This window comes from Rissa tridactyla, chromosome 1, assembly GCF_028500815.1.
Source record: "Rissa tridactyla isolate bRisTri1 chromosome 1, bRisTri1.patW.cur.20221130, whole genome shotgun sequence".
Lineage (NCBI taxonomy): Eukaryota > Metazoa > Chordata > Aves > Charadriiformes > Laridae > Rissa > Rissa tridactyla.
The window spans coordinates 7,900,405-7,914,820 of record NC_071466.1 but is presented as its reverse complement, the minus strand read 5'-3'; the positions used below and the strand labels follow the sequence as shown (position 1 = coordinate 7,914,820).

The 14,416-nt window shown below is 50.5% G+C and overlaps 1 protein-coding gene across 2 annotated transcripts in view; it reads left to right on the top strand.

Annotated features, from left to right (window-relative positions):
- The first annotated feature begins 3,053 nt into the window (after nucleotides 1-3,053).
- The window catches only part of GDPD5 (glycerophosphodiester phosphodiesterase domain containing 5), a 193,796-nt gene continuing 182,433 nt past the window's right edge, over nucleotides 3,054-14,416 (top strand). The window contains exon 1 of one of the 2 annotated variants that reach the window (XM_054188891.1): nucleotides 3,054-3,156. The gene's annotated coding sequence lies outside the window, so the exon portion shown is untranslated. Of the gene's footprint in view, nucleotides 3,157-11,012; nucleotides 12,729-14,416 lie in introns of those variants that run through there. The other variant, XM_054188892.1, reaches the window with a different exon arrangement.

Below are 14,416 nucleotides of genomic sequence, written 5' to 3'. Positions count from 1 at the left end.
GCCAAAGGGAGATATTTAAAATAGCTCTGAGCATTCAAGGCTCTAAGCATGGGATAAGGAACTTTTAAATCTGAAAACAACTTTCCCAATGCAAAATTGCACCTATTTTCCTAGAAGCTGTCTCGAAATTCATATGAAATTTCCTTCCGTCAGCCGCTCTGTGACTTTTTCTTTTGACATCGCACAGCCTTTAGCAGCCAAAGTGCTGCCAACCGCGGGGAGAGATGGTTTTTCTGCTCTTCATTCCCCTCTTCACAGCTGCGTGGAGGTGGCTTGGAAAGGAAACCTTCCTCAGCCCGGCATCCCCGGGGGGAGCCTGTGTCGGATTCAACTGGCCAAGACGAAGAAATATTCTGAAAATGTGCAAACTCCCCATTCTTTTCGGAGGCATTTTGCTCAGCAAATGGATGCTTAAAAAGCAAATTACTGGCTGACGTTCGGAGCAGCTGCAGCTTTTCTGGAACCTCATGAGTTAGAAGAATATTTTCTTCTGGTGCCAGAAGAAAATGTTTTTCCCTTGATCTTACAAATGGCCTGACTATTTCTGCTGAAATTAAAAGGAGACCATCCATAGCATGTAAAATTTCATCACTGGTGTTTGAAGTCTGGCAAAGTCACAAGGACCTACGGTCATGGTCAAAATCCCCCCATCTGTCCCGTCCCCCCTTACACATCCACCCTTGATCCTGCGGGAAAACCCATCCTAAAGCCCTGCAATGGACCCTGCGACCAGGCGGTGAGTCAAACGCTGTCGTGGGATGTCTTTTCATCAGGATTTAAGATAATCATAGCTCTGAGGGACTTCTGATTTTGAAACGCCTGCTGTCAGCAGCACCGTAAGGAAAAGCGTTTGGCAAACGCCTACCAGGACCGCCGCCTGCGTCGCGACCCCGCGTCTCTTCTGCTGCGGCTGGGGATCGTCACTTTGGATCAGACTTTATCTTCTGCTTTTTCACCTCCAGCCTTTTCCTGCAGGCGAGGTTTCCCTGCCGGTGGGTGCAGCTCCTTGGGTTATTTCTACGCCTCTTAGGAAGAAGAGAGACATTTGCTAGCGAGCCAGCGGCTTTGTCTGCCTCGGTAAAAAGGAGCCTGGCATCTGTCTCACACTTGCTTGTTATTTTGACAGCACATCTCCTCCTTTTGCACCGTTTGAACCATGCCCACCTCCAGGGCTGGCTCCGAGAATGGGCCAGAGTGGTGGAAAATGGCCAATTTGCAGAAAGAAAGGGATCCATTGCTCTCAGGTGAGTCTTTTGCCACCTTGCATCAAGAAGGGCAAAAAATTCCCCCCAAGGATACGGCTCAGTGTTGTCCACAGTGCTGGGCAGCCCTGGACATCCTTCTCACCCTGATTCACCCGCGCTGTCACAGTGTGTAGAAAACAAGTCCTGAGCATGGTGTAGACACATCAAAACACTCATCCCTTCCCCAAACTGCTACAACTTGAGGATGCTACAACCCCAGGATGCCCACAGCGTGTAGATGAGGTCCACGGGACCCATGCATGGTGCACATACCTGCTTGGGAGATCGGGATCTAATGTAAGATCAAATGCAGGGGATGAAAGTGGATGGAAAAATAACTGATGGATGGGTTGGAAAGGGCACATTTACAAGAGCAGGAGAAATCAGGAGGCTGCAAAGCCCAAACCTGTAACTGACCCCTTTCATCCTCCTCCATCCACCCAGGTGGGAACACCCCGCTGTGCAAAACACCCCTCCTAGCAGGCCTTGAGATGTGATTGCCTTCGATATAAAAATAGAAATATGAATGATGTATTTTCCCTCTTAACCACTCTGGTCCCTGCTGCCAAGGGGGGATTTACTGGTGCCCAGTTAGCAGCAGCCTGGGGGCGTATAGGGGCACATATTTGCTCTAACCTGCGGAGGTTTTCCAGGTTAGCTTTTTATTTGAGCTACACCCTACATGTGTGTGTGTATGTACATTGTCCCTGTAGTGGACCATTTCCAGACATCCTGGTCCAGAGGAGGAAGATGGGGGTGGATGAAGGCCACGGAGAGGTGCTGTGGGATGAAGCCGGGCGTTTGCTGCCCTTTTGGCATTTCCCAGCCCCATGGGATCATACCAAGCACCCCATGGCTTTCCCAGCCCCTCGGGGCTCCCAGTGACAAGGTTTGGGGCAGCACCATGGCGGGGTGAAAAGGCTTTTCCCTTGGTAGAGGTGCCCCCAACCCTTCTCTTGGTAGGGGACCCCCCAAACCTGCACCCTTGGGGCATCCCACCATGGCGGGGTTTGCTCACATAGAATCATAGAATCATGGAATTGCTGAAGTTGGAAGGGACCTTTCAGGTCATCAAGTCCAACCATCAATCTAATGCTGACAAAAACCATCACTAAACTGTATCTCTAAGCACTATGTCTACCTGGCTTTTAAATCCCTCCGGGGATGGTGACTCCACCACTGCCCTGGGCAGCCCCTTCCAATGCTTGACAACCCTTTCAGGGAAGAAATTTTTCCTAATGTCCATCCTAAACCTCCCCTGGCACAACTTGAGGCCGTTTCCTCTTGTCCCATGGCCTGTTCCTTGGGAGAAGAGACCGACCCCCCCTGGCTACCCCCTCCTTTCAGGGGGTTGCAGAGAGCGAGAAGGTCTCCCCTCAGCCTCCTTTTCTCCAGGCTGAACACCCCCAGCTCCCTCAGCCGCTCCTCACAAGACTTGTGCTCCAGACCCCTCACCAGCTCCGGTGCCCTTCTCTGGACCCCTCAGGGATCCTTCAGGGACGGGTATCCCCTGCCAGGTATCCATTAGGGACACCCCAAAAAAGAGATGCTGCCTGCCTTTGAGTGCAGCATGCCTCCTCCTCCTCCTCCTTCTCCTCCTCCTCTTCTTCTTCCTCCTCCTGCTGCCGCCGCTGTCCGGGGCGGAGCCGCCCGCCCCAGCTCCCGCCCCGCTCCCGGGAGCGGAGCGGCGGAGCCGAGCCCAGCCGCGCCGGGCTGCGGGGACGGGGACGCCGCCGTGTCACCTCCCTCCCGCTCCTTCGCTGTCCCCATCCCACCCTCTGCCAGGGGACGGTTCCCCCCCCCCACCCCCCCCACCCCCGACCCCCGCCGGCCTCGCTGCCGGGGGGAGCATCGCTCGGCGGGGCAGGAGTCCCCCTCCCCCGGGGCTTGGAGGATCTCCCAGCGGCGGCAGGTAAAGGGTTGCACTGGTTGGACTGGGAGGAAGGGGGGGGCCCTTTGCATCCCGCCCCCCCCGCCCCGTCCGGCGAGGGGGGTGCAGGGTGCCCCGGGGGTGCGTGTGTGGTGCTGATCCGGGGGGGTGGGTGTTGGGTGTGTGACAGATACGCCGGATTTGACCCCCAAAAAGGTGTTTCTTTTCCCCAAAAGGTGTTTTTTTTTTTTTTCCCCAAAAGGTGTTTCCTCTCCCCAACGGAGTATCCTTGTCCTCCGCGCCCCCCCCCCGAAAACGGTGTCTCTCCTCCCCTCTGTGGGTGGCTCACCTGGCTGGGAGCATCCCAAGCAAAGTTGGGATGTCATGGGGTGCTACCACGCGGTGGGGGACACGGGTGGGCACCCACCCAGGGTACCCCCCTCGGTTCTCCATGACACCCCCCCCCCCGGCCCCCCGGTTTCCAGGGTGTGGATCTGGCCACCCCCTTTTCTCCTTTAGGCTCTACTTGTTTTACAGGTAACGCTTCATTTTATACGCCGCTCTCAAAATAATGGCATCCGCAGTGTCCCGCGGCCCCAGGGTTGTCCGGTGCTGTAAAATCCCGAGGCAGCAAAATCCCAAGAGGGATTTATTGCCTCTTGCCCGGCCAGGGGAGCACCCTGTGCCCATCGAACACCCGAACTCTCCTCGCACCCTCTAAGGATGCGACAGGGATGTTCTGGGTGGCTCTTGGGGACATCCCTCTGGAGCAAAGCCCCGTGTTAAAGACCCCAGATTTCTTTCCAGGAGTGAGAAGAGAGGGTGGATGTAGAGGGTATTATTTTGTCTTGATGCCTGGCGAAGAAATGGCTCGGAAAAAGGAGTAATTCAGGAAAAAGCGGGGAAAAACATAATCTCCTTGCTGTTTTATTGAAGCTCTCTCCCAAGTCCTGTATATTCACCGCCTAGAAAACTGGGCGTTGAGGAGTTGGAGTGGAAATGTGAGCCTTCCTCTGGAAAAGGTCTGTTGTAGCAATTCCTGGTGTTGAAGCTGTGAAATTTCACCCCCGGCGAGATGGAAATGGGGATTCTTCAGCCAGAAAAAAACCTGGCTTTGTCAAACTCGCCATGCTTTGGGTTTTCAGGGGTGGGTCTGTACGGCCGCTATTATTACTTGTAATCGTGTTGGCTTAGGGGTTATTTTGGGGCTGGAAAGGGATTAAGGATAGACGATTGGAACAGTCATGACCATGCTGCATGTGAAATTAAAAAAAAATATTGAATTATGGTTCTCTTTGTCCCCATGTGAAGGAAAAGGAGTGCTAACAGTGAGCCTGTACAGGTTTCTCTCCGTTAGAAAGTTATGCTGTGCATGGAGAATGTTAAACCTGACTACGCTGTTCGGATGCTGTATTCTCCTCCTGGGGTGCTCCCAACTGGCAGGAAACTTGGAATGTTGCTTCTTAGCAAGCAGAAGTTAGACCGGTGCTTTTTCGTAAAGAGCTTTTTTTTGGGGGGGGGTTGGATCACCCAGCGATGCAGGATAAATGCCTTTTTCCCTTCTTTCCTCCTGAGAAATTCCTGGCTTGCACTTGGCAGGTGGGGCTGGGGAAAAGCTGAAGTATAAATGGATTTCCTGCCTTGCATTTTGTCTGGCATGTCTACGTTCGCCAGGCATCAGATGGCTACGGAAAGCGGTCCATTAATGCATTATACAGCCTTTATCCACCCGGGCAGCGATGCATCCTGAATCCTTGCAGCCTGCTATTTTAACGTATATTCCTCCGTCCAGGCTTGAAGCGTCTTCACACCGATATCCCAGCAATATTTAGCTGCAGAATATTTCTCTGTGATTTAGGAGGCGCTTCTTCAGTGGCAAACACAAGCTCTGCTTTGAGGAGTTAATTTTAGAGTGGGTGTCTCTGTCAAGCTGTACTTTTTCTATTAAATAAGCATGTTCTGCACGTTACGGTCTTCCCGGCGATGAATTCTGTACTTGGAGGCGAAGCATGACTGATGTTTGTCTTGTGCGTCGACAACGAGCGGCGCAAAGAAAATGAGTTCTGGTTCCATCAATTTATTTGGTGTCGGGTTGTAGATTCAGAAACCGCTGGCTTGGAATTAATGATAAAAGGTTTAGTTTTTGCAAGGCAACAAATTGCTTTTATGAACCAGGAAGATTATAACGAGATACTGAACCAGCTGGAAGGGCCAAGGGACTATTTGTTGCACTTTTATACATAAAGTGCCATGTATATTTGATCTCAAGTGACTGCATTAAAATTGCCGTGGCGTTTCACGCTGCTCAGTGCCAAAATAAGTATATTTAGGGTTTTGCGCTTTTTTTTTTTATTTTTAATGTGTGGGTTACAGTAACTCATGGTTGCAACTGGCGTCGTAGGTTGAGGTCAATGTGCTGGTAGCAGATGGCTCATTCACCCTGTTGTTTGCTTTAGAGGCACTTTGATGCTCACAGGTGGTGGAAGTTAGATCTGGGTCCCTTTCTAACAGACACACCTGCGGGGAATATTGTCCTTTAACTTGCTTTGTAAATCTTCCTGAGGGTGAAGATAAAAAGGTATGGTTGCGCCTTTGAAATACTCGTGGCATTGGTGCTATACAGCTACGGAAGGTTGGTTATCCCTAACACTGAGAGTGTTGGGGTTGGACGTGGATGGGCACTTAGGACTCCTCCTGAACGCAGTTTTCCTACAAGCATGGGGTGGAGGAACATTGAGATGCTGGTCTGAAGCTCCTTTTCCTTGAGAAGATGCATCTAAAGGGGCCATACTTCTGTCCACAAGCCCTTTATTGAGGTGCTTTGGCACCTTCTTGCTGATGTCGAGATGAAATGATGGGATCCACCTGGCAGCCACTTGGCTGTGGCCATAAAGAGTCTTCGTTAGGCTGCAGCAGCTGCTAATTATTCTTCAAGGAGACCAAGTGGTGGGGGAAGAGGTGGCTGTGGGAGTTTATCCTTGTGCAGAAGAATAACAAGCGCTGCTGGTGTGAGGAGGCTGTAGCTGCTTTGGGCTTTGCTGTTGCGGGGTGAGTGGTGTCTCTTGGCTTCTTCCCCTCATAGCGGGCTGTTTGCTCCCCAAAAATCACTGCCTGGAGCTGAGCGTGAAGCTGAGCAGCTCCTTCTGCTCAGGAGAGGGCAGTGTCACACCAAAGAGCTGCTTCCATGCTAAAATCTGCGTGGAGATGGTAACCTCTGCCAACCCAGGGGTCCAGGAGGGTCTTGTAGGGGTGTGATATCCTGTATCCGTGTGGGACCCAGGCACTTCTTCTTCCCCAGGCAAAATATTCCCCCTTCCAGCTCCGCTTTCCCTGCCCCTGGGTGCGCTGCCGGTGTCCAACAGACCTTTGTAGGAATATTCTAAGTGCAATGCTGGGAAAAGGGATTTAAGAGACTGTTTATAGCGGTTGCTTTTTCCTGCCAGCTCCTCTATAAACAGTGATTAGGTACAGCTACTTTAATGCATGTCTTGACTTTCAGGGGCCAGGGGGGGTTGGGGGGGGGTTGAGGGGGAACAAAGCTGCGTGCTGGTGTTTGGCTTTGCTGCTTTTTCCTCTTTAGCTAACTGCTGTCTTCTCCCCACTTCCTCCAAAAACACCCGCAGATACTGCCTGAATTTTTGGTTAAATAGACTTGCTCAATAACCTGAAAAAAAAAAGCCTTATTTTTATACGTAATTAAATATTTGTAGATGATTTCTGCCAAGGAGTGGTTTCAAGGTACAGCATGTTCCCCTGAAGGGTATTCAAACAAGGACCTTCTTGGGTGGCAATAGGGAATTTTTCCATGCTCATGCCTATCTCGATGCATCGCGTGTTTTCACATACTGAATCCATTACACGTTGTGATTGAGCTCTGTCTCTTTTCCCTGCCTGGGCTTTGGGCAGGATCAGCTTTATGAAAAACATTTCTTTTGTGAATATTATTTTTTTTTTTTGCACTGATTTTTTTTTTTTTGGTAGCTCCAGGTATTGCTGAAATGGGCTGGTATTTCCCCCCTCCCCCCCAATGGATGAAGGGTGGGAATGGGATGGGGGCAAATAGAACCTCACTTGGGGTGATGCACAAATTTGGGTACCAGCTCCATCACCGGGCTCCTACATCTGTGCAGAGTCCTGCTGGCGGCTAATCTCTTCCTTGGAAATAGCTTGTACTCGTTTTAATGTAATTCCTTAGTCATGACAAAATTGAATTCTCCTGCTCCCTAACCGCCGTGTCCTCTGTGTCACCGGCTGCTCAGGAGCCGGGCTTTCTGGGAGGCTTTGCCCGGTGCTTGGGGTTCAGGCTGCTGGATCCTGGAGGGCTTGGAGGTGACGGACTGTAAGGTTATGCTCTTCTTGTCTGGGAATGCTCAAAAAGATGTGTTTCACTTTCAGATTTACCATGTAGCGCTGTGCTAAAGCAGCGTTTTAACTTGAGCTTTTCCCCTTAAAGCAAGCTTGCCTTTAATTTTTAATTATTTTTTTTTTAAACTCCTGCCGTGTCTCTTAAAAGGTTGCTGTAACTTGTACGATTTCTTTATGAATGTCTGGTCCCTGTGTTTTGCTTCCCTTTTCCCCCCACCCCTGGCCTTGGTGAGCTGAAATGAAACTTCTCCCTCCCCCAGCCTGTGGTTAGATGCAGAAATATTCTGGTCGCCCGCCGCTTTTAGCTGCGCCGCGTTTCAGGTTCGCGTTTGCACAGGTTGCTCAGGGAAAGCATCTTGTGTCTGACTTAAATAGCACAAGGTGAAACCAGCGTTTCCCTTAATAGGTATTTTGGGTGTAGCGTTTAAAAAGATGTAATGGACTGCCTGTACCCTTCAGTGGCCAAGAGTTCTTCTGAGCCGCTCTAATAGAGTATCTCTTGGGTCACTTATCGCGTATTGATGAGTCTCTTGAGTTGACAGTCGCCTAATCATAAATCAAATGGCCCGAGTCTAAAATCAAGTCAATGGTCTGCAGAACTGCAGCAAAATAAATAAAATGTATTACATTTTCAGACTTGGAGATGGTGACAGCCCTGTGGCCAATGGCTGGGACTTGGTGCCCGAAGGTCGTGGGGTGGCGGGTGATGCACCGAGTGCTCCATCAGGTTCTTGGGAAGTATGTCTAATCCTGGAGCAGGTCACTTAAGATCTTGGAGAGGATTTGAGGCTTGTGTCTAGGCTTGCTGTCTTCCTAAATTGCCTAGGACCTTGACAGGAGGGCGGAAACCTGGTGTTAAAGGGCAAGGCTTGGCCCTTCCAAGGTGTCCCTTGTGTGTGACCCCATCTCAAAGGCATGGTGCTGACTGCAGAGCTCTTTTCTGAGCAAAACCTTGAGGATGGTGGCAAAACTGGGATATATTCAGGGTTGTGCCTCAAGTGCCCTGCCCAGTGCTCTTCCATCATGCTGCCAGGGGGCAAGGTGTGGCTGGGGGCTTTCCAAGTCATGCTAACTGGAGGTGCTACTGGTTGTCCAAACCCTGTCTCTGAGATGGATAGAGAGAGGGTTTAGGCTTGTTTACAGGGATTTACCATGGTGGTGAGGTCACTCCATGATATACGGGTGGATTTTGTTGTGTGTTTGTTGTGTTTGTTTTTTGGGTTTGGTTTTTTTTTTTGCCAAGAGGTAATTAATGCTTTCCTTGGGATTAAAGTATTTCCTGCGTGCCTCAGCTGTTGATGTAGGGAGGAGTCATCCAACCCTTTGACCTTTCTTGGAGATGAAAAAGGCTTTTTGGAGAAGGTAAGAAGTGTATGTTCAAAACCGGTGTGTCTCTTTCTTACTCAATGACTTTCTTGTATGCAGAAGCCCCAGAAAGGATGTTTCTTGAGGCTGTCAAGTAGGTGATGTTTTGTAGGCAGTCGCCTGATACAGCAGTGATTATGTTTGCAGGTATTGCGGGAATTTTGGTGCCAGTCTACTTACTAATTATTCATGCGTCGTCTCGATGAGACTTTAAACTGTCAGTCAAACCTATTGCAGTTTGAAATCCAGCAAACGAGCAGCACCTGTGTCCTGGTCTGCGTGTCCAGGCAGAAATCCACCTGCTTTTTGGGCTGTGATTTCTCCATCCGTGGCCAGGAGCTGGCTGTTGGAGCTTAGAGATCTGCACCGTAATAATGGCTGAAGAGTTCTTGTAATCTGTGGATGGTTTGGGGCTTGTTAGGAGACCTGGAATTCCTCAAGTCAGGAGGGAAGGCGAGACCTACAGCTTCTCAAAACGTCTATTTTTAGATCTGTTCCTGTTCATGTGTGAATTATGTTTATCATAAAGGATTGCTCTGCACTTAGTACACTGAACTTGTAAGCCCTGTTTTCCAGCTCTTGCACATATACCAAAACGCCTGCCAAAAATATGTTAGTGCCTCATTTTTCCCTATGCTGACAGGCTGGGTCTCATGAGCTCCCAAAACGCTTGCTATATTGCATTTGATGCTCTGTAAATACATAGCGGTGGGTGGCTCTTATTTTAGGAGCGAGTTATCCCCCTGCTCGGGCTTTGGCGTTGGCTTCAAAACTTGCTGGTGTCCGCCAGGCTCCAAGCTTCTCGCGGTTGTGCTTGTCTTCTCCTCTGTCTCTGCTCCTGCCTGGGACCCGGAGGCAGAACCTGTGTTAAAAACGAAGCAGCTAAACTCATCTTTAGCTCCGAGTTAATCACTGAAATGCAGTGTGCTTGCAGTCCTCATTAAAAGCCTAATTTAAAGTGCAAGGTTGACAGCTTGGCTGGAGATACTTTCCCTTATCACAAGTGTTTCCTAATCTGTCTCCTTGGTGTAAGGATTTCTTTTTTTTTTTTTTGTTTGGATCTCCAGGCTTTTGCTCTTGGAGAGCTATACATTAAAGGAATGCAGCGTACTTGTCGCTGAGACAGCTGTATGTGTTAAAATGTTAATGTGATGGGAGTAAATGTGCTCTGGTGTCTCTTACGCTGTCAGGAGAGCCTTTGTGCCTCACAAGGTCACGCCGCTGCGTAGACGCGTGTTCCTGAAACACAAACAGTGCGGGTTCTCCTTATACAGCTTTGCTCTGCAAAGGAAAATAAAGGTGCTTGTGGGATTATAGCAATGGAGCTGCTGTCCCTGAAAACACAGGCAGGAGTGGTGCGGCTGAAGGCCAGCGCCTGAGGAAGTGTCCTTCTTTGCCTTTGTACCCGGGCAAATATCAGCCCTGCAACGTGCTGTGGTTTTGGCTTTGGTCCTGAGCTTGCATGGGGGTGGGAGGAATAACATGGGCAACGAGGAGCTCAGAACCTGCTCTGTGGTTTGTTAGAGCTCTGGAGCTGGAAGGGAGTCTCTGGATGCAAGAGGGTCTCTGTGCCTTTGGTGCCCACTATTCCTGACAAACCCTTCTGAGGAGGGTGGGCATCTCCTGCCCAGGAGCTGTGCTGGAGGCAGGAACCTGTTCAGCTTCCCAGCTGTTGTCGACAGGCCCAATGGTCCCAACTTGGGAGTCTTTAAAGAAATTAATAGTCCACCCAGAGCTGCTTGCATTTGGTGACTAGGATTTAGCATCTACCAACCTTTTTCTTCTGCTGTATTTAAGGCAAAGAAGTCTTTTACTGGAGCAAGCTGGAAGCTCTGAGCACTGTCTGAAGAGAGATGGATCTATCTGGTAACGCAGCTCCATTAACTCAGTGTAGCCTGGAAAATTGTTCTCCTCGTTGGAGGGTGAGAGTGCTGGGGAGAAGGTGGGCAGTGCCATCAGGATGGAGGTAACCAGCATGGGAAACCTGGGTGCAATGGTGTCTTTGCTATACCCCAGCGTCCTGCAAAGCTGTCATGCCTGCTGGCACCTGTGGCACTGGGGGACATAGTCATAGAAAGGTTAGAGTTGGAAGGGACCTTAAAATTCATCTAGTTCCAACCCCCTGCCATGGGCAGGGACACGTCCCACCAGACCAGGCTGCTCAAAGCCCTGTCCAACCTGGCCTTGAACACTTCATGCTTGATACTTGCTTGGGGGGTGGCACAGATCAATATATTTCTTTGGGCAGTGAAGATGACCACAAAGCAGCTGTTAAATATTCTCTTTTTAAGGCATGAAAAACATGGCAGGAGTTCCTGTGACCACCTGCCATGGCTCAATGGATACCAGTAACTGACCCCATGTGGACTAATGAAGCGGACAGGGGATCCCAGCACAGGCCAGAGCACCCCACCAGCAACTGGGGGAAGTGGGAGCCTTTTACTGTGTTTTCTGTCTTGCCAGGGGAGATTAAAATACATGGCCTCTGGCTAGGAGCTGTCAGAGCTCTTGGGGCAATATGCCCACCCAGATCAAATCTGAACATCCCCTATTTGTTTCCCCCAAAAGAAAAGGCATGGGGTGCAAGCTGTTGTTCTTGAATACAAGGTCGATTCATCCAGTTTTGGGTTTCCAACCTTCAAAACCTGCAGTGGGTCTGTAATGCAACTCCAGCTCTGCCAAAAGCTGCTGCGGATTGGAAATAATGCTCTTTGTTTAGGGGTCACCTCCGCGGAGGTGTTGCAAACAGCTTGCCGGCTGCAGTCCATCTGCCGGGCTGGGAAAGCTTTTGGTGCAGGTTGATCTCAGACCATGCTTGGCTCAATACTGACATCCTGGGAAGCCTTAATGATGCTGGTGACCTGCCCTGGTGTCACCTGGGGCGGGGTGATAAATGCCTTTGCAGGTGGATGGGCCCTTCTGGTTGGGGGTGAGGGAGGTCGGCTGGTTAATAGCAAGGCTGGATTTGAGCCCGTGACCTGAAGGCAAAGGTTCCTGCTGGGCTGAAAAAGCCCTCGTGGTTTTTATTGTCTTGATGTGCTAAACGCCGCTGTTTACGGTGGGGAATGTGATTAGTTAGCAGGAACGAAGCCTGTGAGTTTGCTGTGAAGCTGTAACCTGACGTCCAGACTTTCTTAGAGATATCCTTGATGAAGAGCTATAGATCCACTTCGAAGAGCAGAATAAGCTTAAACAAGGGGGGATCTTCTATATTTCTAAAAGTGTCGGCTTATAATGTTAAAACCCTTCTATTGCAAGTCCTTAAATCCAAGCTTCTGGGGTAATAATCTGGTTGTACTGAGTGCTGTATTGGACCCATGAGACCATCACTTATGCTCTCTTGGCTTCTTCCCCACCCCCAGCTCAGGGAAAATACTGGCTTTTCCTGCTGTTTCGCTGAAATTTGTAGTTCAGCTGTGCGTTCCCAGGAGGGAAATAGCTGGACCACTGGCATGAGGTCTGGAGTCTGCTCTGCTCCTCTCCTTGAGCAATTTGTGGGCTGGATGTCGGGCTGTCCTTGCTGGGGGCTGCGGCGCTTCTGGGGGTATGTGGGGTGAGGAGCAGGGAGCCCCCGAGGTCACGAGCTTGGGCAAACGGAGTCAAAAGACACCGTGTCCACTGGTATTTCTGCACCTTCCCTTCCCAAGCGTTACGTGCTTCTCTCTATCTCTGCTGATATTTGTAATAGTGATAAGAAAGGCTCTGTAACAAGTGTGCTCTGTGGCTGATAAAACTCGCTGTGTGCAAGAGCTGTTCCAGCTGAGAGCTTATCAGTGCTATTAAAACTTTAACGATCAGCAAGGCTTGAGACGTGGGGGTGTCTTGGGTCCTTTAGCAGCAGGGAAACATCCAACGAGGAATCGTGCTGGAAGTGCTGCTTCTCTGTAAGTCCCTCTAAGTGCTTTTTTTTTTTGTATATAAAGCGAACAATTTGGGGAATGAGGCTTGTAAACTGGTCAAGCATGTGTCTTAAATGGAGATGGCTGCTTACTGTGTTGTACGGTTGTGTGTGTAATGAGCTGGCTGGTGCTTAATGAAGGTGGTAGCTGGTCTCAATGGGGACTGAATTAAATTGAGGGATCCACCTTCTTGCGTCTCACCAGGCTGCTCTTTGCTTGGAGAAAGAGCTCCTGGTGCTTTTGTGCAGGGAGGGTTGTTCTCTCAACTTGGTTTGATGCTCTTCAAGGGCACTGACCTCTGCAAGGATGGTGAAAACATGGGTTGAAGCTGGTAAAGGGTACAGTGGCGTGGACCCTGGCCAGGAATCACCTGGCTCCCACCTTGGTTTGGAAGAGCATAATTCCCAGGATCTCCCATGTGTTCCTTGAATGTGCCAAGAGGAGGCTGCTGGCATTTGAGTGTGGGGATCTCTTTGTCCTCCTCAAATTTAGGCAGCTGACTTCATGCTTGTGCAGACATCTCCATCCTCTTGGGATCTGCAACTTTGAGCCTTCTCCAGTGGCTAGGTGCCCAGACCTTCTCTCTAAAAATGTCAATACAGTTTATTTTCATGTGCAAAACTCCCCAGGAGGGAGACATGGTGATACCTGTTTTACAGGAGAGCGGTGTGATCGCTGCTTAGAAATTTTCTTTTCCCTTTTGGCATGAGGAAATGAAAACGTTCCTTTCCAGCCTCTGCAAAAGCTCCTTTCCCAACAGGGATGGAGCCTGGAGGTTGAAGCCAGACAGTCAAGGACCGGAATAGGGAGCCTGTTTCTTTGACTGCTCCTCCTAGGAAGTGGAGGCAGGGTGGGAAGGTACTTTGCTTGTTTGCTTCCCTGTTTTTCAAATCAAATTAATCAAAAGAAGCGTGGGCAGCAGGGCGAGGGGGGGGAATTCTGCCCCTCTGCTCTGGGGAGATCCCCCTGCAGTGCTGCCTCCAGCTCTGGGGCCTCAGCACAGGAGAGACACGGAGCTGCTGGAGTGGGGCCAGAGGAGGCCCCGGAGATGCTGGGAGGGCTGGAGCCCCTCTGCTGGGAGGACAGGCTGAGAGTTTTGGGGGTTCAGCCTGGAGAAGAGAAGGCTCCAGGGAGACCTTGGAGCCCCTTCCAGTCCCTCAAGGGGCTCCAGGAAAGCTGGGGAGGGACTCTGGATGAGGGAGGGGAGCCATGGGATGAGGGGGAAGGGTTTTCCACTGCAAGAGGGGAGACTGAGCTGAGATCTGAGGCAGAAATTCTTGGCTGTGAGGGTGGTGAGCCCCTGGCCCAGGTTGCCCAGAGAAGCTGTGGCTGCCCCATCCCTGGAGGGGTTCAAGGCCAGGTTGGACGGGGCTTGGAGCAACCTGGTCTGGTGGGAGGTGTCCCTGCCCAGGGCAGGGGGGTGGAACTGGATGATCTTTTAGGTCCCTTCTAACTTGAACCATTCTATGATTCTAAATGTACAGAAAGTCATGGGAAAGGAGAGTCATACCTGAGGTTCACCTGCTGCTGGCTGTGGCAGGAAGATCCTTCTGTGTTGCTGTCCTCTTGCTTTTGTTGTGCACACAACACAAATCAGTCCTGGTTCTTGCCGTGTGTGTTAGGCTGTCCTGCTCTTGAAGACTTTATTTTTATCTCAGTTTTAGAATAGCTTG